The 24,357-nt window shown below is 39.2% G+C and overlaps 1 protein-coding gene across 1 annotated transcript in view; it reads left to right on the top strand.

The window, feature by feature from the left end:
- LOC141902053 (histamine H1 receptor-like) overlaps positions 1–24,357 on the top strand; it is a 51,043-nt gene that overhangs the window by 24,586 nt on the left and 2,100 nt on the right. The gene's annotated exons all lie outside the window — the stretch shown is intronic.

The following is a 24,357-nucleotide window of genomic DNA, read 5'->3' as shown; positions in this document are numbered from 1 at the left end:
CTGATACTAGGTATCAATGTACTAATATGAACACTATTGTAAAGGTTTTTACGGCGTCAAAAAGTCCGAACACAGACCGGTTTTAGTTAAAATTATGTACATTGCACACTCGGTGATTTGCCGCGTATGAATGGTATTAATTGTAAGCGCATTTTTTAGAGGGTGGATTATGATATCAAATAACAGATCCGTTAATGATGTGATTGTGTGGCACGTCAGTTCTCCCCGGCTTAGCGTTGTTACCGATACATTGTTTTTGCGATCAATCATCTCAACTGTAAATAGGTTTTTTAACTTTGGTGACAAGTCTGCGGGTAGCAAGCGATCGAGGAGCATTGGCTTCGGCACGAATATGCCACGCCATTGTAAAACATTGCGAACGATACTGGTTATGGTTGTATCATTTTATGGCGCAGTAAAAAAAAGTAACGGTCGATGGATCAATCAAAGTCATTGATACGTGTGTATCAATTAATTACCGCGATGAATGCCCTACATATTTTGGTGCTATCATTAGCAAAAATCTCCGATGTGAAATTTGAACCAAAATAGTTCGTTAATTACTTAGCAATTATTACAGTCCATTGGTGTGATTTTCATTGAAAATCATACTTTACAATGGGGATCCGCATAGCCAGCTGTCTCACCAGATGGCGTGACGGGTAAAAGGTCTTCAGTTGTCAAAAGTGGATTTTTGACTCCCGAATCCATATATTATTCATGCACCCACCAATTATACAATAAATGAATCATTCTATTCAAACGTCGGCATAGTTTCATTTATAATTGATTCATTTAATAGAAAAGTAATATAGGATAAATCAAAAGTGGGAATACCGACTATCTACTAGCGACATCGGGTGGATCCTCGCCTGCCATACGTGGAATCCTCGATTGCCACAATAGCTGCGCGAGTGCACCATTGCCTTTGAATCACAGCTTAATTAACAGCACAAACATGTGAAATATAAACCAAGACTACGTCATACCTCATGTCTATGACCGAGAAGTTTGAAAACGTCAACGTATTCTATCTAACCTTTTGACGAAAGGTGTTACATTCGTAATGAGTTATTTGTTTCGTGCCGGCATTCAAGATTGAAAAGCGGATGAAATCTTCGCCGGGGCGAAGATCAGCGATGTCAAAGGTAAGCAGAAGAAGCATCGAAAACACGCGTCGAGTAATTACTTATTTAGCTGACGGATGTTTCGAGACAGCTTGCCGTGAACTGGTGAATTATTAACGGTTCTTCCATTAGAGAGCGTTTAGATGAAGTAAAAGTCTGCCGTCACAGCAGTCAGTCGACTCCGCCAGAAACTACGATCGTCCTTAGAGAGCAAAAGCGAACAGAACTTATGACACGGCTTTCTTTTTGAATAATAATGCTCTTTACTTACATTGAAAGCTTTAAAAAAACGAATAAATCAAATCATACATTTAATCGCGAATAAGGCTTAATTTGGTGTAAAAGTACATGTAATTCTCATCGTTGGTCAGATCCTAATCAGGAAAAGTTCTTGAAGTCAGGCATCCTCTAAGTTTTGCCCGTGCCAAATTAGGCTCGACCAAAAACACCGATGCTCGACCAAAAACGCCGATATCTATGACATTTTCCCTAAAGCTAACGCGAATACAGTCTGTGAATTACATCTACATTCAGAAAGAACCCACAGCTTTGAGATAAATTACCCGTAAATGAAACAAAAACGAAACAAGTGCAAGCATTTAGTACTATTTTCATGAGTTGTGTAATCAATGTATCTTTAATGCGGAGGTTTTTGGGATGAACCACCGCGGTTATAATTATGTTTTGTGATCCTGAAATTCCTGAAAATCCAATGAAAATACGAGAGTGAATCTTTAATTGCAGATTGGGTTTATTTGATGAAATCCAAAGTCAGAATAAAAAGATATTAAAAGTCATAGTTTATACATTTGAATATACATGATTATACTAATAATTACTGAGATTATATATCATATCGTCATAACACCTTGTTGACTAATTATATAAATATATATATGTATATATATATACACAGAGTACTCAAATTGCCAGCTTAAGTTTTAGTTTGTAATTCGAATATATGCGTCTTGCATGGTTTAAAGCAACTAATTTCAGTTATTTGTAATTCTAATTTACATTCGATTTCTTTAATAATGGAGATCCATAAGGATCGGTAGAATACTTCACTCGGGGGAGGCGAGAATATAGCAGACAAATTATACTATATTGTTTTAGGCCTAAGCTAAGTTGTAATAAATGGAAACACTATGAATAACAAAGTGTACTAAATATCTTACCTGAAAATCCAATGAAAATACGAGAGTGAATCTTTAATTGCAGATTGGGTTTATTTGATGAAATCCAAAGTCAGAATAACCCAGCTAGGCCTGAGCTGGACCTTGATGACTCTGGCTCCACCTACAAACCCAATCTAGCAAAGATTCATCTGATTGGAGGATCCAGGTACTTGGGCTCTGACAACGGATAGATGCCAGATTGCCAAGAAAACAAACTTTGTAATTAGTGTCACCATTAAGTATCTAGGCAAATGTTGTGGTTTGTTGACTTTAAGATACTATGAGAACAAAGCTTCTCAGACCAGAGTAACTAGGCTTGGCAGTCATAAATGGTACAAAGAGAAACAAGAAAATAATCTCAGATATAAAATGATTGATAAAATGCTATTTTTCAAAAATGTAACTCTGATATTTTAAAAGCTATATTTATGCAGATCAAATCTATGTCTACCATGACATAGTTATTCCAAAAATGAAACTGCCAAATCAAGAAAGTACGTTTTGTAAAAATGAATAATATTGGTTTGCTATATATCCACAATGTTGCGGGATTTGCGGCAGAAGGTAAACAATATGGCAATATCGCGATATCCATTTGTTGATTTTCTACTCAGCTCTAAAAAATCAACGTAATTCTTCCAAACATTGGTGACGATTGAAATTTGAATTATTTAGATAAATTATGATTGGATTTTGAGGTTTTTTATAGCACTACAGACTTGGTTGCTGTAGGCGCATTTATTCGTAGGCATGTTTTGTTTTAGATTTGATTCTTTATTCTTATACCAGATAGAACGATTTATCGCGCACAGGTTTCGGTGGTAGCAGTTAAGTTTCCCACGTACTTTTTTTCTAGAAATGATGATAGTCTGTAACAAAATCCGCTCAATGAAATGACACAAAATCCAGTTTACTTTCAAAGAAGTATTTCAAACGCATGTCAATTACCAAATGTATGCGATTAATCGGCAAATCCACTTTGCACCAATATCAACGAAGTGACCTTGACATTTCATTGACAGACAGAAGTAACGTATACGTTTAGACTTCCGTCGGCGTTTTCCCGAAGGCCTGCATTTTTTGCGTAAACGTTCTTGTGCGTTGGAGATATTCTTCAGCGTAATATGGCGGTTAGTGTAGTTCTCGGATCGGTGAGCTGACAGGTTTCTTACTGTAAAACAGCTGCGTCAGTTTCAAACAAACGAAATTGCGTTTATAAAAACACGAGCGGACTGTATAATTAATATACCTAGAAATTTTCAACATTTGCATTCTGCAAATATTTGAAATAACGCGACCACCGACGAGAAAAAAACGGAATGTAAGAATGAGTTTTGAATTGCAAAAATTACCGCAGAAAATAGACCCGTCTCCTCTGATAAAACATCAATCATTCGAGAAAGGAATTTCGAAAGAAAATACGGATAGGTTAAGGCCAAAATAACGAACGTTGTTAAAACATGATTTCATGATTTGATTTCGTCACACGTTCTGAAAATATATGTTAACATCGCACACGATCCCAGTAGTTTCCATGGTATATATACACTGCTTACCATAATGGGCGCTTACCATGACAGAGCAATAACAACGTTTCGACAACAAAACTTCGTGAATTTGATGTATTTTCGCATATTTGGGTGCGTTTACAATGATGCCGCAATTTGAAGAAACCACCGAAATAAAAGCAGATATTTTTCGGACCCCTGAGCGCCCAACAACTGCTCGGATGTTACTTCTCTCCAGGGAGAGATGACTGAATCAGATAAATAGTTAGTGTCATAGGCTGGGGTTAATGATACTGATTCAATGGAAGGCGCCGTTGAACATTGTTTCACAGTGAAAAGAGCGCTATGGAAATTGAATTACTATTACTATTAATATCATCAATACTATAGCTGTACTTCGATTTCCGATTTCAAAATCAAACCCGGCTCCCGGCAGGTGTGGTGGGTTTGTAAGGGACACTCAATCAGAAAATTCAAACGAAATTTACCAACCAAATAAATAACAGGATCAATCCCTATTTTAAGATGAAAAAAAATATCATTAATACTTATGTCGTTAGCATCAAGCGAGAAATAAAGGAATGGTCTGTGTCGATTAACGGTATTGAAGGTTTCAGATTTGTTGCAGGCAATAAGTAGTAGGCGGCATATGAATGCAGTATCATCAGTTACCTGAGCACCGAACACAACACCTCGCCATGATCCTGCTGCGCGGTTATAATCAGTGCATGAAAACAACTGATAATTCGCTATTCATCTTTCAATTTTCCCAGTATTTTGTAGAAAATAGCGCATAAAACATTTCCCTTGACATTTTAATGACCAATTTCAGCTATTTCATCTTCGCCGTGATAAATCACCAATATCATAAAAGCATGCGACGCCGCTATTTTGCTGCCATCGCTAAACGAAACAGTGTGTCGAGCAAGGAGAGTTTTATTACTACGACCCTTATGAGCCGAAATTGTGAGGATTTTCATTAATAAGATATAAACGTCACCGATGAGTTATCGGACCGATATCGACGTTATTGCAATTTGAAAACTATAACTATCGGCGTTGATGATTGCGCTTGTCGCGTGCGGAAGAAAGAGATGGATAGCGAGCGGCGTGACAGCCATTTCCCGAATGCGTATAGGAGTTACACACATCCTCCCTCGACAGGGATTCGAACCCGAGGACATCGAGACTGCCACGGCACGAAACCCTACCTGATTAACCCGACAGCGCGGCTCAGATGTAGTCATTATTAGCCAAACAGAAATCTTAGCCAGAGTTATACGTTTTAAATTTTTCATTTGATATTCATTTAGAAACTTCGGCGGCATATTTGTTACTCGAGGACGGACGCGTGCGGCTTTTCTTTCAGCATCAGCCACTTTTCTTGTCAGCTTAGTTTATCTGCGACGTAACACTGATGAGAAAATCGAATTGGGGGTTTCTATCGGCGTTACCTCGCAGTGTTGGGAAAGTACAAATTCAACCTGACACAGCGATTATTACAATAGAAGATCACGAATTTTCTCTCAATACGCGCGGAGACGACTTCAGCAGACGGTGAACTAAATGAAACCACGTCGCTTTATTGTATATTGAGTCGCGATGCGGCCGCCTTGATGGTTGCCCTGAAGTTATGTGATGTGTTGAAGTTATTATTATTTAATCTGCCTGATCTGGCAGTATATCAGCACCTCGGTAAATCCAACAAAATCTGTCACGACAGGAAATCAAAGTATGATCGCTGCGCCTTATTGCATTTGCCGCTCGGCGGCTTATTTCTCGCTGGTTTTGCGTTGTTGCAGACGACTTATCGCCTGCACGTCTGTGACTCATTATTTACCCACAGGTTGATGGCGAAATGACCGACGACGAGAAATCTTTCTTCGGATTGATAGTATGTGTATATATTATATATTGTATTACGAAATTAACACGTAAGGCACAGAATAAACATTATCACATAAATTCTGAAGCTTTGATTATCAAAACGCCGAGGAGGCAAAATCCATTGATTCCATCCTTATAAGAATTTCGGTTCGGGCAAAGTGAACGACCAACCTAAAATTTTCAAAGTGCCCTTCAAAAAGTGGTCTCAACGAATTCGGGTCGAGATCTTTTGAAATTTGGATACAATTTTCATGTTTTTTTTTGTTGGAAAATCAAAAGTAATCCTAATCATAGAAATCATAAATGAGACGTTGTTTAAGTTCAGGTTATCAAAAGGATCATATTAAACACATTTTGAAGATCTCCGCTTTTCAATACGAAAGTGCCACCCCTTTTTCATCCCTTTTGAAAAAGTACCCTCGTTCTTGAAATAGAACTGCCCCTCAAAAAGCTCAGCGCGTTCGTGCATGCAGGCCGTTAAACCGCGGGTGTATTATCCCTGTTCAAGTTCCATCACGCGAATGTTATTCCTTCGTTTAAACACGATGGGACAACAAATCGGCCCATTAATCTACTGTCTAGACGCAACGTAATCGATTCTTTGAATCCACGCACTCCACTCTGACCTGTGAATATATATTTAAATCATACTTGGTTGGCGAGTATCAATAGAGAAATAACTTGGACTGATTTTTTAACACATTTCTTCTTTCGCAACCGGTAGAATTAACGTTCCTAATTTTTTGGTTGAGCGAACATTCATTAATTAATACACGCAGCCATCTCCGTGGAAACAAAATTCAATTAATGACTCAATTAAAACTAGCGATGCAGGATCATTATGTAAAATGAAAGTGCCTCGTTCATCCAGCAATTCGTCAACTCAATCTTTTTTGACGCCGTGTTACCGTTAGAATAATTTCTATACACATTGATTGATACTTCTTAGTCATGCATTTAAGGTGTTCTGTGTGAGTCGATGTGTATTACGTCCTCAATATTGGCGTTTCAAAATAACAATTAATTGAATTTTGTCATGTTTGTAATTAAGTATATTTCATATCATACATACTTTTTTCGATAAATCGTAATAATCATTTTTGAGAGGATGTGAACTATCATCGATATAACGGGGCTAGACTGGTTGCCGGTCAATTCGATTCAATTATCGATATTCAAATCTTTGATCCTTGTTATCATATAATTCATATTACATTATCCATTGTCGATAATATGAAGCATCATATATGTGCTATTTTTCAAGGTGGCAATAAACTTCCAAGTGAGTTTTCTTTTCCACCGGTGTTGATATCTTGTTTTGATGCCGTTGCAAACGATGTTGTATCGTATTCACCCGTTGAACAAACCCAATGACTCCATTCGGACTGAGCCTTAGCGGACATCTATATTCTAATTTATTTCGGCGCGTATATTCGCCCAATTCAATAGGTCCGGGTTTTTATTCGGAGAAATGTAATTTATCTTAAAGATCATCTGGCGGAATATCCAAGCACCGTCAAATCATACCGATTATCATGTTTATTGGTAGCTTTGTGTATACGTCACCATTAAATGGTGATGGTACGGAATGGTAAAATTGGGCGGTTGTGTTCGATACAGGTTAATTTGCTCTCATCTGAGCGGCTCGCTAAAATATTGACGGTTGTTGATCAAATAAGTATTTCGTCTATGAATATCCAGACTGTCAATTTTGCCAGTGAATCGGTCGGAATCCTAGCCTAATTATGGACGGAAGTACATAAACAGCGGGTAGCGTCGGGGCAAATCCCGGCTTCTTTGAGCAATTATCCATGTTATAATGGTCGATGCGTATCAATTTTACAGATCGCCTTCCCTCGAATAATAACACTGTAACCACGATAGCTTTCCTGCCCAGTAAATACGGAAAATCCGACCAGACAACGTGTGTTTTCGTCCGATTTATCTGACGTGTACAACCACAGACGTCATCCTCCCCCAGCAGGGGTTCGAACCTGATTGCATCGCTTGACTCAGCCACGGTTCGAAACTCAGCCACGCTAGACCGTGTGCGCAGGTAAATGCGCAGGTTTGCCGCCTTAAAACTTGCGACACCAATCAGATTGCTCGTTTTATAGTATCGCTGAGGCAAATGTCACGGAAAAACTGCAATGGTAAAACCCGGGATAAAATAAAACGGGATATCTGATTGGCTTTAATGACATCATCTAAGCTGCCCATAGCCGCGCACTCGGGCTAGTGTAGCAGGGTTCCGTGCCGGGGCGAGTCTTGATGTCATCGGGTTACAATCTCTGCAGGAAGAGGATGACCGACGTATAGAATCAACATACGCAAAATAGCAGGAAATATTACGATTCGCACAGTTTTCTAGAATGGTCTTAAGATTGGTCTCTGCTGTTGGATTGATTGTGGAACCGATATAAGCGATCGAAATATTCAAATCAAAGCCTTGACTGCGCGCGACTGGCCGCTGTTCATTAAATCATTCCGTATAATTCATGATACCTCATCGTTCATAATAAAATGAATTGGATAAAACAGCGATACGTGACGTGTCAGTTCGTAGTTTGCATTCGGCGGCGATAATAACCTTGAATAGAGAGAATCATTTTCGCACACGAAAGCTGTTTCTTCGTCCTTTGCCGGAATATTCGCTGTCGGCAGATATCGCTTCTACTGCGCTTTATGTTTGATAAATCACCACACATGCGTCAAGCCGATATCAAAATTGATTAGAGCGTTGAAAATTAAACTCGACATCAATCTACAATTTCTAAAACGTGTTAATTGGACTCTGACTTTCTCCACGACCCGCAATTCTCCGAGTGAATGCACACTAGTAAACAACTCTGCCCCAAAAACTGTCTACCTTCAGCTCAGTGAAGCGAAATTCTTTTTCGACGCCGTAAAAACCGTTACAATAATGTTTATATACATTGATACCTAGCATGCGTTACTTAAAGGGTTCTGTGTGAATAGATGTGCACAACGTCATAGATATTGGCGTTTCAAAATAGGTATCACAGTTGTGAATATATGCGTTCATTTTGTAATTTAAGTATATTCATTGACTCTTTTAATTTTATTTTTGATAAAATTTCAATAATAATTCTTGAGAGGATGTGCCCTACGTCATCAATATATCGGGACTAGACTGGTTGCGGGGCAATTCAATTCAATTATTGATGTACTCAAATCCAAAATAACTTTATATATTGTTAGTATGATTCATATTATATCATTGTTGACAATATTAAACAAAATATATGTGTTATTTTTGAAGGCGTGAATAGACTTTTTAAGTTGGTTTTCTCGTTTTACCATTAGTTTGGTATGATCATTTTATATTCTATGATGAAGGGATTTTCAAATGGATTCTTTTTACAAAAATTTAGATGTCATGTTAATCATGATGTAACTGTAAAGACGAACAAATCTATTTATAGAAAGTATTCGTTTTCTTTCAAAAGAGTGTATCATTCAGAAGAACATTCAATTCACAAAGCTCTACATTCAGGCGGCCTTATACGACAAACTTTCGAACGACAAACAGAGGCCTCCAGTAAATCCGTATCATGAAATTGAAAAGAAAATCCCGTAGCGCAGTCGATGACTCGTAATCATGTAGGGACTACTTGAAAACATGGCAAATTTCACCGAGTCAAATCACGTATACGGTACTCATAGCGGAGTCCATCATTTTCCGCAAGAGTTGTTGATTCATTCATAGGAAGAAATCCATCTCGGTGTCAAAGGCAGTGGAAGAATCAGACCGTCGTTTTTCTTGTGTCACAGTCGACGAAACCAATAATAACCCGCGCGAATATAAGAGAAATATTCAAATCATCGACATTTCATCACGCGCGCAAGGACGTGTTGATGCGCATGAAGAAACATCGTTAAGGAGTTCTCCGTATTTTTCTCAACGTGAAAGAACGTTTCGAGAATATAACTCAGATAATGATACCGAATCTGCGCAGTATATGAAAAACAAACGTGGTTTGGAACCGACCTATACACGCAACCCAATGCACGACAAAATATAAATGATGATCGAATTTCTGGCGAACTTCATTTTCGCAGTTAGTCGACTAGTGGTCGGGGCTAATAACCGAACGCACTATAGTTCGGTCTTAATGAGTTTCATGGTGTCGGCCATCTTGGACTAGATCTGGTGTTCAGCGACCGTACTGAGTTGCGTGGTTCGCTACATCCGGACTATTATACCTTCGACTAATTGACATTCGGTTTCACTTAGTTCGACCTTCGATAAAAAGAAAGTTCGCCCAAGCGTACAACGCTAGTAAAAGGTCACAAGATGGCCGATATGGCGTAGGCCTTCCTGTAAAGATATGATAGCAATGTATGATTCGTTGGGATATTTCAATGTCAACGGTGGCATAAAAGGGATGGATTAGCCACGTTATGCCCCTGTACACAACTGTTGAATATTATTTTATGTGATCCATTATCAGATCATGGACGTATAAATTCTAGTTTATACCTCCATGATCAGATGTTATGGCCAGAATACACACTCATAAAATCTGGAATATCAATTCACCTTGTCATTTAAGGCGCCGCTTGATTCAATTAAAATTGGACTCCGAATCCGGACCTCTTGATTTCAACACCGTTTTCACAGCCTTCGAACGCGGGGATTTTTGATCGATGTCGTTTTCAAGCTTGCGCTGACATTTTATAGCCCGTTCGTTAGAACGTGGAGACTTGTCATATATATTCTGCCTGTGCCACGAATCGAGGTGGTTTTTCAACAACGGCTTTATCGAGCTAATCAATCTACCACAAGAGTATATAACCCACTCCAAATCAGTGAAACTATACACCATATTCGTGTCAACAAGCCTAAACAGTGGAATAAACATGGGCGCAATTGATAAATCTTACCAAACACTTATGCGTGAAACCTTTCCGCTGTGCTAGGAAACCAAATCGGCCATGGCGCATAGGTACGTCTCCGCGCACTTCAACCGTTAGTACCGAATCATATAAAACAGTCGCACACCGTAACCATTTCTTTATCGGTCAAAAGTGAAAAACGAAGATAGTTTTCAGTTTTAAGCATCGGGTTCGTTTTGATTTCGACGACTAATGGTGGAAGAGCTGTATTAGGCTGATTAGTTTATGAATGGCTCCGTCTCATTTATCGTTGTTATCCTCGTGTACGTGGAAAACTCATAAATCTAGCGATATTCCGCGGCGATCGTATCTGTAAAATTGACTCGTCGATTTTCATTTTTTGTTACGTTAGACGAGCACTGTGATGTATATCAAACGCTACTCACTGTCGTGTCAGTTGGAGAGAGATTGGGAAGTAGTTTTCGATCAAACATCCAATTGACGGCGCATCAACAAGGTCTATTAAAATTGATTTTCGGTCGTACAGAAAAAAGCGCCGCTTGCTCTGAGCCGTCGTGAGCTCAAATTAGCTCGACCAGAGGTGCCGCCTTCACACTTGATTATATTTGTTATAAGGCTAAGGCGAGCTTATTACGGCAAGTTACTTTATGTATCGGGCTAGTGTAGGGCCCGATCTATGGTCTGATTCAGGGAGGGTTGCATCCATAAAATGCGTATCATATAATCAGGAGGGCGTTCTGAAAGAAAGCTCATCGGAAAAAATTAAGTCATTTGTGAAAATACAGGGAACAAGCTTATGGATTTAAACTTTTGAGGGTAGAAGTTTAATATGATTCGTTCTCCCATGAGATTTCAGGGCAAATGGGCATTGTAAGGGGGGCGCACCCCCTGTACATTCCCTTGAATCCACCCCTGATGTGGCACTGGTTTCACCCATCGTCCTTCGCTTTGTTCTTCTTGCCTTCGCGATAGTGTATAACGATAATGCAAACCGTCCGGTATACGGTGTGACGTTTACGACCATAAATCAAAGCTACGTCTGACGTCGGCAAAGTGTCGGTGTTCGTGTAAAAAATATTGTAGATAACCTTGAAAGTCTCCACGTCCACACTATGGATGATGTACCATTCTATGCTAATACGGAAATTGACAAAGTGCTAAACGTAATAATCGTTTTACGCCGACACTCCCCGAAGACTGGACATTGGAGGTGCTTCACCACCAGAGTTCGAAAATAGCAACCATTCATCAAATAAATCGGGTGTTGTACCACAGCCCATCACTAGCGAAACATATCAAATAGATAGATTACATCCTCGCTTAAAAACGCTACAACGCTTGTTATGCTATAGCAATTTCATATTCCAAACTGAATATAAAATCCGAAACTCGCAGCGATACCCAAAATATTTTTCGGTGAAAATCTTCAATGAATACGGGTTTTCTATATCGCTTGCTCATAACTGCCTGTTCACTCTTTTTTCCTGGACACCCGATCTATATGTCACATACAGACAAGTGATTATCAGGGACTTCAGGTAATGATGACTTTGGTCTTTGCCTATACAGTAGATGTGAAAAGTAATTCAGCAAGAGCCGCGAGAGACGTGACGAACGCTACAAATAGTCTGATTTGTCGGCCATAAAGGCAAGTTTTTCGAACATTAGCACACCAAGAACCAGCACGGCGCGTGCTCAACGAACGCCCAACGAAATAAAACCGAAAGCGATTTATATGTTTACAACCCGCACGTCGCCGATAAAGTGGCATTTTTATTGCCAGACTCGTTGTACAAATCGGAAATGAGCTTACAATCCACGCTGAGGGCACGGGGGATTTTTAATTCGTTCGATCTGTCTGCATAACAACAACATTTTGTCCTTTCTTCAGCACTTCCCGGGTTTCATCTCATCCTTTCTTAACGCCGGGAAACGGTGGGATTCGAACCTGATCTGGTTAGACTCAGCCACGGCACGAAACCCTGCCAGGTACATGCGCAAGTTTGTCGCGCGAAAACTTGCGGCACCTATCAGATTGCTCGATGTATAATCACTGAGGCAAATTTCGTTGATAAACTATAAACCGGGCTAAAATGAAACAGGATTTCTATTTGGCTAATAATGACACCATATAAGCTGCGCATGTAGCCGTGGCAGGGTTTCGTACCGGGGCGAGTCTCGATGCCATCAGGTTCGAATCCCTACCGGTGAGAATGCGCGGGGTACAAGTAATGCCAATCTCACATGAAGGTGTTGAAAATCCTATAGCCCATGATTCAAATATCGATGTAAAAAACAGATTAGAAACTTATTTTCTTAACCTCGGCATAAAGGAGTCCCTGCTCATGCAAAAGATTTACGTCCATACGATTTCCCTTCATATCGTCAAGGTTTCCTGCGGAAAAATATGATTCCGGTCATATCAGTAAATGATTTGAATTGCACGCTCTAAACGACGTGTTTTCCATCTGTTTACTAGTACAACGTCGTGTCGTCGAGATTCTGTAATCATTTCCTGGAAATGATCTCATGGTGACATGATTCGCAATCATCATTCTCTGTCGTATCCGCCTGCGACTGTTATAAGAGCACCGTGCACTCATTCGATAACAAATATACATACATGAAATTAAGACGGAGACAAAACTATGTGCATTTAGAGTCGACACAGTTTCAGAACCGCTTTATTTTATCATCAATTCTACATATGTAAGCTAACTATATCTCAAGAACAGAAAAATTACGAAAAGAAGAATCAACACATATCTAGGGTGAACGCCGCATTTTTTGAATCAATGGCATTCCCTATTCGTTAATAAAAATTCTTAAGGGAACCTCGTAACGAGAAATCCATTTTTACGAGGTGTGCCGTCATTTACTTCTATAAATAGGCTTCTCGTCGTATTCTGAAACATTGCCGTCGATGAACCGCGTCTTCCAAACGAGACAAAATGAGATAATCGCGAATTAATGGCAGTCATTACGCTGTGAAAGAATGTCTAGGTCGACCTTCTTCTCTTCTCTGTCGATTTCGCTATATCCATTCTTTGAATATGGTAACTTATCGTGAATCACACACAACATATGAATTTGATCACCATATCCGCGATAAGACAATAAGTGTAAAATCCCACAATAATAGAATGAATGACTAAAACATATATTCAAAACATAGAAATATTGCGGGTGGTTTCTATAACCGCCAAAACATACTTCTGACAGTAGGGCAAACTGCACATTAATTTTTTTTCAGTTCATCTTGGGTCCCTTATGACAAATCAATATCAGTTTTGGATGTACTTTCACATTAACATGTTTTTTGGGATGGTTCAAATATGAACCCCAAGCTGCTTCATCATTAGTTTAAAGTACCTAAATATTTTCAGAGAAACTGAAAAAGTGCATCCTTTAATGCCCAGTGTTCCATATATGGCCCCAATTTGTTGATTGACAACGTACAAGCTACCTTCTGGCCATTGGTCATATGACCCCTTGGGTTGAAGTGGTAGATTTAATTTCTAATAATAATTGATAATTCAATTTCAGCTAAGAACTCTGAAACCCCACTATCAACAATTCTTAAATTTATGACCGGCTAATTAGGTGGGGTCATATATGACCCACAGCGCATCCCAGGGTTAAAATTGAAGAAGGGTGGTAGAAACCACCCGAAATGTTCTTCTATATTTTCTTTACAAAAGCTTTAGTCATTCATTCAATTATGGGATTTTACACTCTTAAACACGTGGGATTTTACGCAACATATATACCATCAGTCATTCCCCAAAGAATGCCCCTGGTGAATTTTCTTCCGCATACTACGCGATTACGTAGTCTAATACGCGATTGGTAAAATACTGAACGTAATTGAACTACACAATTTTCAAGAAATCCAGCGCAAGGAGGTTGTGTGGGATATAAGCCTTCTCGCCTCTTTTTGTTCGATTGATCAAGTATCGATAGATCGATAGACATGTTCTGCATGGCGCCTCATCAAGGGCGAAGTGTGTTATGCATAAATGAAAATGAACGAAGAAAGCCCCCTTACCATCGCTTCATCCGATTAACAGCGTATAAGATCGATGAAACTCACTCAATTTGAAATGTAGGTCAACTTTATCAGTAGCAAATTCGATTTGCTGAAATGGAATTCTAAGACAACGTCAGCGGAATAAGTATTTGTCAAAAGAATGGAACAACCTTTGTGTGTTGATAATACAAAAAGCACTAAAAAGAGGGCTCCGGGGACTTGGGAGTTATCGTTTTCTGGTATGACTTAAACAAACCCATCATGTAAATGTATGTAAATTCGTCTGTCGGTTCTGTTTCTCGTGTTGTCATTATATCAATGGAAGAAAAGCGCGTTGATTTATTTTATGAGACCCTGGGGATGAAGGTGGTCTTCGTCAGACATAGATACGCCTATTCATTGTTTTCGCAATTGCTAGCATTCATGGCGTAGGCTATATAATATGTTCTTGTCTTGGACACAGACGACAGCGGCTAACAAATAAGAGTTCAATCTTGTCGAAAAGATGCATTGTAGGATATACGCGATGAATGTCAATATCATAGTTACTTATTACTTATCACTTGTGCTGATTTTTAAGGCGGACGATATATAGAAAGTCTTATTACCTGGCCGCAGCTAACGCTCAATACAAATTTCCGGCGAGATTTCCTTTACATTTATAGCGTCTTCGACTTAAAAAAATCGATGCACAGGTAAAATGCATCGATCATTCGAAACTTTAATCGAATGTCGTATCATGCACATACAACGTACAACGTGCCATGCATTTGTCGGCGGACGCGTCGATCATATATCAAATAGCACCATTCATTCACATTGACGGTTTTTAGATGGATCGCATTTCATTTGGATGATGAAATGATTACCTGTAGCCACGCGGAGATGAATTATTGGACAGGTATATCTTAAAAACTAGTTATTAGTTACAAATCGAATTTTCAAGGTTTTTTTCTCATTTGGAGAAGGATCCAATCTTTCAATCTAAATGTTAATGAATTCGTGGCGCTAGTCCAATATACGGCATTTAACTGCGTGTATAGAGTTACACAGCGTTCTTCGGTCAGTGTTTACAGCAGACTGTTGACAGTCGACGGTTAGAGGGAGGTAAACGATGAGCAGAGGTGGCAACCTGTCAACAATAAATGACGTATGGCAATTATTTCATCTGCCTTTTATTGCCATTTTTATTCATAATTTCCATTGTTTCTCATAAATCAATCAAGTATGTAGATAATCGTTGGAAGATTGATTGGAAGATAACGTTAACTTAATATTTCGAAATGTCAAACGCACTTCAGATATAAGATTCGAAATCCACTCACCGGAGCATTTTTCCTCCGTGTGATTATTTTACTGTTTTCAACTTCAGGCATGTTCATGCTTGAATAAGCGTTGATTATCTTTATCTGTCAGTACAGATAGCCGATTGAAGCATGGATTTTGAGGGTGTCTACTGTCAACCGACTCGTATAGTCATCACGGAACTGGGGTGTAGGATGTCACCTGTCAACCGTCCCGTGCAATATCCTCTAACTAGTGTAGGATGTCTGCTTTCAACCGTCATGTACAGTCATCACCAAACTGGTGTTTAGGGTGTCTACTGTCAACAATCCTACAGTCATCGCCTTACTGGCGTGTATTGCTGTTTCTGTCAACTGTCTGTACAGACATCACCCCGGTATGTAGGGTATCGCTTGTCATCAGCTGAAGAATACGAAACCTCGAGGATCCATTTTCATGGAACTTCTTTTATTTCCATATTACTTCGCTTTCATTATTTCAGCTTGCGCATTAATACATTTCTAAATTCCCCGATTCGCTGAAATAGGAACTCTACACATTGCACTATAATGCCAAACTCGGGCCTGTTAAACGTATTGGACTGGACGCTGCTTCTAGTATGTGTACATTTATCTAACAGCTCAAAGAAGCGCATGAGTCCAATCTAGACTGCTTAAAATAGATTTGAATGTCATCAAATGGCCTCGCTTCTCGTCACCCGAAGCATGAAGACAAATGAGTTTCGATGCGTATGGAGCCTTGACGTAAGACCTTACTAATCCATCATCCGCGGAGACCGAGTCCCTACACGTCTGTTCAAATGAGAACCAACTGAAATCCAGGAAGATGGATAGCAATTTTTTTCGGCGTTCTTATTGAACGTTTTTTCGTCCGACGTTTCGGTAAAATTTCATTTGATATGGCTTAATTGTCAGTAGCGTTTCCAAATAGATAATGGATGTATTGGGGGAAATACGAAATACGTAGGAGAGAAATTGATTTAATTTTGTTTTAATTATTCAATCTGTTTACGTCGAATTGAGTGGAGATTTGCTCGGACGTTCACGATAAGACATTCTAATACTGTCGAAGAAAACCTTCAAATTGCTTTATAATGCACAGCGTGACGCCATGGTGATTCGATTTCTCGGCGTCGTGGGGACGCGGCGTGAGACACCTAATTAGCACTGTTTCACGATCGTCTAGACAAAACTAATGAGATCAATCGAAAACGTGAAAATATGTGCGGGTAACAGGTAGCAAATCATTAAAAAGCCGCCTAAGAAATCTGACGACTTACTCTCAGTAGTAAATGGTTTCAGTTCTGATGTCCTCGGGCCTTTTGCTCAGAAGGTGGTTGAAATCAGATTTGACATAGTATATGGTGACAATGGGAAACTCGCAGATGGCGTGAAATTGATTGCTCAACAGTTGCTCGTCCGTTGTCAAAATGAGTTCATTTGAACTGGATTTTAGACTACCGAATCCATTCTCACAGCACACCGAATATACAATACTTTCATCCTTCTACTCGGAGATCGGCTTAGTTTCCCCTAAATAACTGATTCATTCAAGAGAAAATTTTTAATTGAAATGCAGAGGAAATCGAACGCGAACGACCAACTACTGCTAGCGAACCTTGCGGATACTCGCCTGCCATACGTGGAATCTTCAATCGCCTCAGTAGCACTGTGGGTACCCAATTACAAGTTCATTGTATTACTATGGTATCTATCCGCTGGACCTTTTGAGCAACTGGCCCCAGAATGGGAATTGCATCTTTTTCTAGATTCTTGCATCGGCGGTTCATCAAAATGTCATCATATTGCACCTTTCGCCTGGGATTTGGTCGTCTCCCGCGGGTAACGGCATAAATATGCTGATGCTCCACAGACCGATCATAACGACTCGATGACAGTGATGTATTGTTTTAAGACCGACGCGAAATAAATCGTTGAATGCGCTGCCTGATAGTTACCGGTTTTGCCGTCCACAGCTCGCCCGACTTTAGAATAAATAATCTCACCAAATAGAACTAAGTAGTAACTAATGTTGCGTTATATGGCATAATTATTGTTTACGCCCTAACTTACATGGGCGGATCTAGGGTCTAATTCAGGGAAGCGTGCATCCCCAAAATAGGACATATCATTAGATCAAAAGAGCACCCGAAAAAAAGTCAACTGGAGATGAAAGGTTATCCATTCTGAAATGGTTTATCCGGGTACCCGGGCACTTTATATTCAAGATCTATCCAGGAAAGTCCACCCTTTCACGGCGAAAAGTACCCTCTTTCTTGAATCTTGAAATAGAACTGCCTCTCAAAAAAGCTCGGCACGGTCCCGAACAAGCTAGCGAGGACCGTACAAAAAGAGATCATTGAATATTTATTCATCGAACAGAACAGTCGAGATATTAATAACGTAACGACGACATTGTCTTAGTTTATAGGCCTATTTTGCAGCTATTCGTTTTAATCTAACACATCACGTTGTTGTGTATTTTGGCCATTACTCATTGCCGCTCGTATGAATAAGCCAAATTGTATCGAATGATTGAATCTAATGATCATTATTTTGTCGATTTCGGGGCCAACGTACACAGTGCCGCATATTACTAGTCAGGCGGTGATATATTTGATAAAGATTTGCCTTCTAATTTCATTTACTTCTATATCGCCTATATGATCATAAGCGCTCAACGTGTAAAGAGTAGACACGGTGGGGAGCTGATGATGTGAGCGATGCGTAAGACGATTGCCTTGTTAATTTCTGATGTTAGTAATTGGTTTTGTTGAGTTACTTTCTAAGAAACACGGAAAAGGAAAACCAACATATGCCGGTGAAAAAATGTTTATCCGTTGATAGATATCACCTTTTTATGACATAAATGTACCATACATTGTCTTTTATGAAATTGCGGTCCATAGTTAACCGTATTAGTTAACGTGGCCAACCTCTAAGCCTGACTATAAATCACACGGTTTCACCTCATCTCATACGCCCGCAGCTACGTTGGCAATGTCAAGGCAAAGTTCGATCTAAATTCATTGATTTTCCTGAGAATTACCAGTAGATTTACACCCTGCATGAAAACATATTAAAACATATTAATCTTATTAATGTTGTTGATATACCCTTTTGTCAGTGTTGATCCTTTCCAAACGTGTTTATTACACGTATCGAAAGGTACTTCAAATGGTTTAATTGCTTCGTAACCGTAAGCAGTAATTAAAATCTGGTATATAGCCGAAGTATTCGGGGAGCGAATCCATCGGAAGAATCCGTTCACGAAGATCTATACAGCGAACTTTCAGACACTGAGTGATTTATAGGCGAATTACATCGGCTTATTGGATTTCACAAGGCGTGCCGATGGTTAATTGTTCTTTTCTTCTCACTTCGCATTACGGAAGGTGGCGCCGAATTTTACGCTTCGGTGTATATTTGAAAATGGATTAAAAGCCGCCTTTATAGTCGCCTCATCAGTATAAGTATTAGGCCACCGCATGGTGTTATACTAATTTTGTCCGCCAACTCCATGGTTACACACCGCCCAGCATGTATAACTGTATAACTGCTAATTTTAGTTCCAAACATGGTGTATTATGTATTGGAAATTGTAAAAAAGAAAATCCGACGTCCCGAGGACACGAGAAAAAGATTTTTTCCTGATTTTGAATTAAGAAAAAAGATTCGAGTATTTTTAGATGAGATATAACTCGTCGGAAAATCGAATTCCAAAATGCAATAGGGTTTCAAAACATTCACCCAGACTCTCCGTGTAGGGAGTGTTAAAGTAGAATGGGATGATATCTATGATGACCTGGGGACTGTAGTCAGTGACCGAAGCATTGTGTTTTCATTTTCGATGATAAATTTCGTTTCGTAGTGGGCATTTAATCACCAGGGTGGCCACTTTACCCCGATTTTTCCATTTTAAAACACACAACTCCCTGAATAAATCCGAGGAATTTCTAGGTTTAGAATATTGCAATCTATTCCTTTTTTATGAATCATCATGTAGTGCCAAGAAACACGTTGTCGATAAGACATTTTGTTAAAATTTGTCCAATTCATCTATTTTTTTTTCCTAGATTTTTCTGATTCCCGGAGTTTTCCAGGTCAGTGGCCACCCTGAATCAAACTGTATCAAACATTATCCGCTAACGGAAGTCCAATGCGGTGCAGATGAACAATATAGTATTTTGTGACGTTAGCTCAAGACTTCAAACGCACACAGATCAATACCGAAATGATAAATTTCCTTTTTATTTTGAACACGCAAAATAGAATTTGTTTCCTTTCTTTGACATGATTCTTCAACTTTTGTTTATATCGAACCCGAGGACCATCCCTGGCTTTTAAAGTTGTTTTCTACAAAAAGGATTTCAGATGTCTGATTTAGGTAAATACAGAAGATTGGTACGTATTTTCTTTGAGTGTCGTATAGGCGTGGGCGATTTAAAAACAAGTCTCGCTTGTCAAGTGAAACGGAGTATTGCGCAGTCCGAATTGCTCTCTGATACGGACCAGTAAACGCAGGAATGTTTGTGGAACTACGTGTAATTCGAGGGAAAATTTGCTTCATTAGCGCACGCATGCAACTGAGGATTATTGAACTGATACGGCAGATAAGGAAAAACCTCTTATTCCAGGCGCATTTATCAAACGTATCTGATGTGTCTTCTTGAGTCAAATCAACGTATTAGTTCAGGGATACAACTACCATAAACTTTTCGCCATTGCGGTCACGGGTTGCAGCTTATCCTCGGAATATTGTGATGATTTTAGCGTAGTTTAATAAGCTCGATACGCCATCTTCATGTTCATAACCAAAACGGCCTGGGCGTTTTTACCTAATTTAATTTAGTTTATAATGCAATTATGAATTGTTATCAAGAATATTGACGAAAATACATGCTTATGTAATAACAGTTCTCTAAGTCAAAAACAGCCGTTTTTGATATTTCTTATATTTCATGATTTCTAATAAGTGTCAAGCAGCTGGGACGCTTGGCCATTTAGCATGAAAATGTAGTATCGCTTCATTTTTTGTTGCAAAAAACCTCTTATTCTGGGCGCAGTTATCAAACGTATCTGATGTATCTTCTTGATTCAAAGCAGCGTCCTAGTTCAGGGATACGACTCCCATAATTTTTTTTCGCCGTATATTTTTTCGGTCACTGGTTGCGGCTCATCTACGGAATTGTGATGTGCAGCAAGCGTTCACGAGATCACCAGTGGACATCACGCCTCATCGCACATAACTACCTTTTAGATAGCAGCTAATTTTTTGATGCATGTCTTATCGCGGCTACCTAATCCGTTCATATTCCACCACCGCGCCAACCGAATTACACAATGATTTGATTTGTCTGCATAGTTCACGTTGACTCTTTTATTATCGAAGTTCCTTCAGTGCAGTTATTCTAAAAACGGCATCAACGCTGTTTCCAGAATAAAGCGCACAGCAATCTCACCCTCTTGTTGGACATTGATATTTTGGGGGACCCCGAACCCGTGGCGCCCCTGTGTCGTTAATTCATATAACCTTAACTTAACAAAGCTACCGGTATTTTTACTAATGACCAATGGACGGATTTTAAGTGTTAAGAAACTATCACTGTTCAGATGAATTGGCCGTGGACAGCATTCTGTAACTTCGCCAGATATTCTACCATTGTCATTTACGACCATATTATTTTCTGGAAAATTGAATAGCATTTTCTTAATTTTGCCATGATAATTTTTCCTCTGTCCATCGGCTAAAGTTGCCGAATATAAACAAACCACTGACAGGTCTTATAAATGTACGTAAGAAGGCGTCGACACGTCAACATCTTCTACTTGTCGATGCGACTAATATTCCGTGCGCGCAAAGATAGTTCTTGTCAACAAGATCGGATATGTGAACATACCGTGATCATCAGTGTCGTTTGTCTCTTTCATATTCAAAATAACATAGTGTGCCTACATGACCCATTATTTATCAACACTGATTGATGGCGTCGTCATTATGAAGATAGCTATCTGAAGCTGTTACATCGCAGCGGTAAATGAACCGAGTCCTGCAGCATGTAGGGGGATCGCTGATGGTGCTCTAAGAAGAATTTTCTCGATCCTTCCTCGAAGAGAATGGAACGTCTGCATCGTGATTCAGCCAGGGCACGATGCCGGCCAGATAGTGTATTGCGGAGTTGGATGCCCACCTGGAAGATTTTCGATTTTCAAAATGGCGTCGTCTATATTCGTTGAACGCACTGTTTACCAGACAAATGTCTCAGAATTACTTCACTTCACTTCCATTACGATACACCGAAGTTAATATCACCAACGGGTATCAGACGGCCTCATTTCAGCTCTATCAGTATTGCCGATCCCCTGAGTTCAAAACATGGCGAAATGGGTCTTAAAGTCTTATGAGCGGTTTTTCCACTTCGATCGGTAATGGGAATGGTCTGTCTGATATAAGTCTGTTCTTATCTGCCACGTTGCCCTCCCCTGGTCAATAATTTATTTGACGAGAATCTTTGAATGTTTGAAGAGAATTGAAGATCTTCACGAGAAATCATTATATATTAGTATAAATTTAGTATATCATGCGGCAATCAGCATTCCTTATTCATCCTTCCACTGCGGCTTACATATATGTTCTCCACCACCAGAGAGCTCGTCATTACTGTCACGGAGCTTTTATCTCGCTCTCCAAAACTTTTCAGAGCTCCCTCATTCATACAAATTCATCACCCGGGTTGTTGTTGATATTTGGATTTTGACCATGTTTGGCAATTTCACCTAAACTAGGTAATGATAACTAGATATCCTCAGTTTAGTGTTGGCCAAGCGGAATTTCATAAACGATTGGACTTAAGGCATATTAAATCATTTCAATGAACCAGGATTACATTATCTATCCAGATAATCGGTGAAAGCGACATTCCAAGGCTAAAGGTATCGTTCGTAACTGTGAACTGTACGCAGCCAAGACGGAACGCTTGATTGCGTTTGTTAGTGAGACGGCCAGTCGCATATGGGAAATGTCAAGTGGGGGCATCAAGAACGAGTGGATCAGCTGATTGGATAAAACCTGGTTTTGAGGCTTCCGAAAGAATTGTCGAGTATCAGTACCGATGGATTATACATCCATATTTTCTGATTCGGGCTCCTTGGCCAAAGTCATGAGAAAATATGACATTGTCCTTTGTTATTCGGGTATCGTTTACAACTAACGATTTTTCACTAAATAGATCTAAATGTCAAACTGAACAATAGTGTCAAAATGCTCACGTGTGTCGGTTACCCACAAGTGACCTTCAGTTTTTCAACATCGGGCTACGCAATATCCCATGTGAAAATATGATTCAATTAACTGCGACTGAAGACAACCTTTCTTCGCAAATACAATATATGCAATTTAAACCTTAGAAATACGATCACTAAGATTTTTTATGGTGAGACACGGTCGTCGGCATATTTTGAACGGACTAATACTTTTCTGGAGAGGAGGGTGGCATAAAGGCGTTTTATTTCAAAACTTAGTGTTGAAAAGAAACCAAACGTGTGAAATATCACAAAAGATTGTCTTGAAAATACACATTTACTAAGGGAAAGTTGTGGATATCGCTCGTGTTTGGTGACTAATACGTTGTGTGCTTGCGCTTTCCGTTATCTTTCCAGTCGTTATTTATCATCAACCTGCCTTTGTACAATATTGGAAATTGATAGCCCGAGTTTTATTGTGACGACCGTTTGTTTGCCCTGCAGGTAAAATCCATCAAAAAGTCATTCGACGGGGAAAGACTACGTCAAACCATATTACGGGTAATTCGGTTTTTCCAAGAGCCTCCCGAATAAAAAATCGTCTTTCGCGTTTAGAAAGTACTTTCACTTAACACTCTATCTTATAAGGAGCTGGTCGTCTCTATAATCTCCTTATGACATCAGCAACTTGGGAATAGGGATTGAAGCATTATATTCAATACTTCTCTAGGTTACCTACTCATTTACGTTTTAGCACTTCTTTAGATAGTTTTAAATCTTAATTAAAAACTCACCTTTTTACTGTTGCTTATTCTTTAACGCCTAATTCTGCTGTATTCTACTTGTATCTATATCTACTTTTTATATGCTAGTTAAACTTTCAAGAAGGTGTTTAAGCCATGATGATATTGAATTGCATGATAAGTAACTATTATTAGACAAATATTCGCACAACTCAACTCGAAATGATATGTTCATACGTATTTATACGTCGTTTAAAGCTCAATGAACTTTCGACCCGAATACTATATTCTTTTCTGTATGAATTAAGGTTTCAGGCTGTTTAAGGGCGTTTCTGAAAAAAAATTCTAGTGGCTAAATAAACTCTTTTTGTGATTTCCCGACCTTTGAAACTAAAACTACATGTATGTACCCCTAATGAAAATCGATTTTTCTATTTTTGTGTTTAGTTGGAGATGA

The sequence above is a fragment of the Tubulanus polymorphus genome, chromosome 3 (genome assembly GCF_964204645.1).
Source record: "Tubulanus polymorphus chromosome 3, tnTubPoly1.2, whole genome shotgun sequence".
In the NCBI taxonomy this organism is placed as follows: Eukaryota; Metazoa; Nemertea; class Palaeonemertea; order Tubulaniformes; family Tubulanidae; genus Tubulanus; species Tubulanus polymorphus.
The sequence above is the reverse complement of the archived record's forward strand: the minus strand, read 5'-3'. Positions and strand labels throughout refer to the sequence as shown.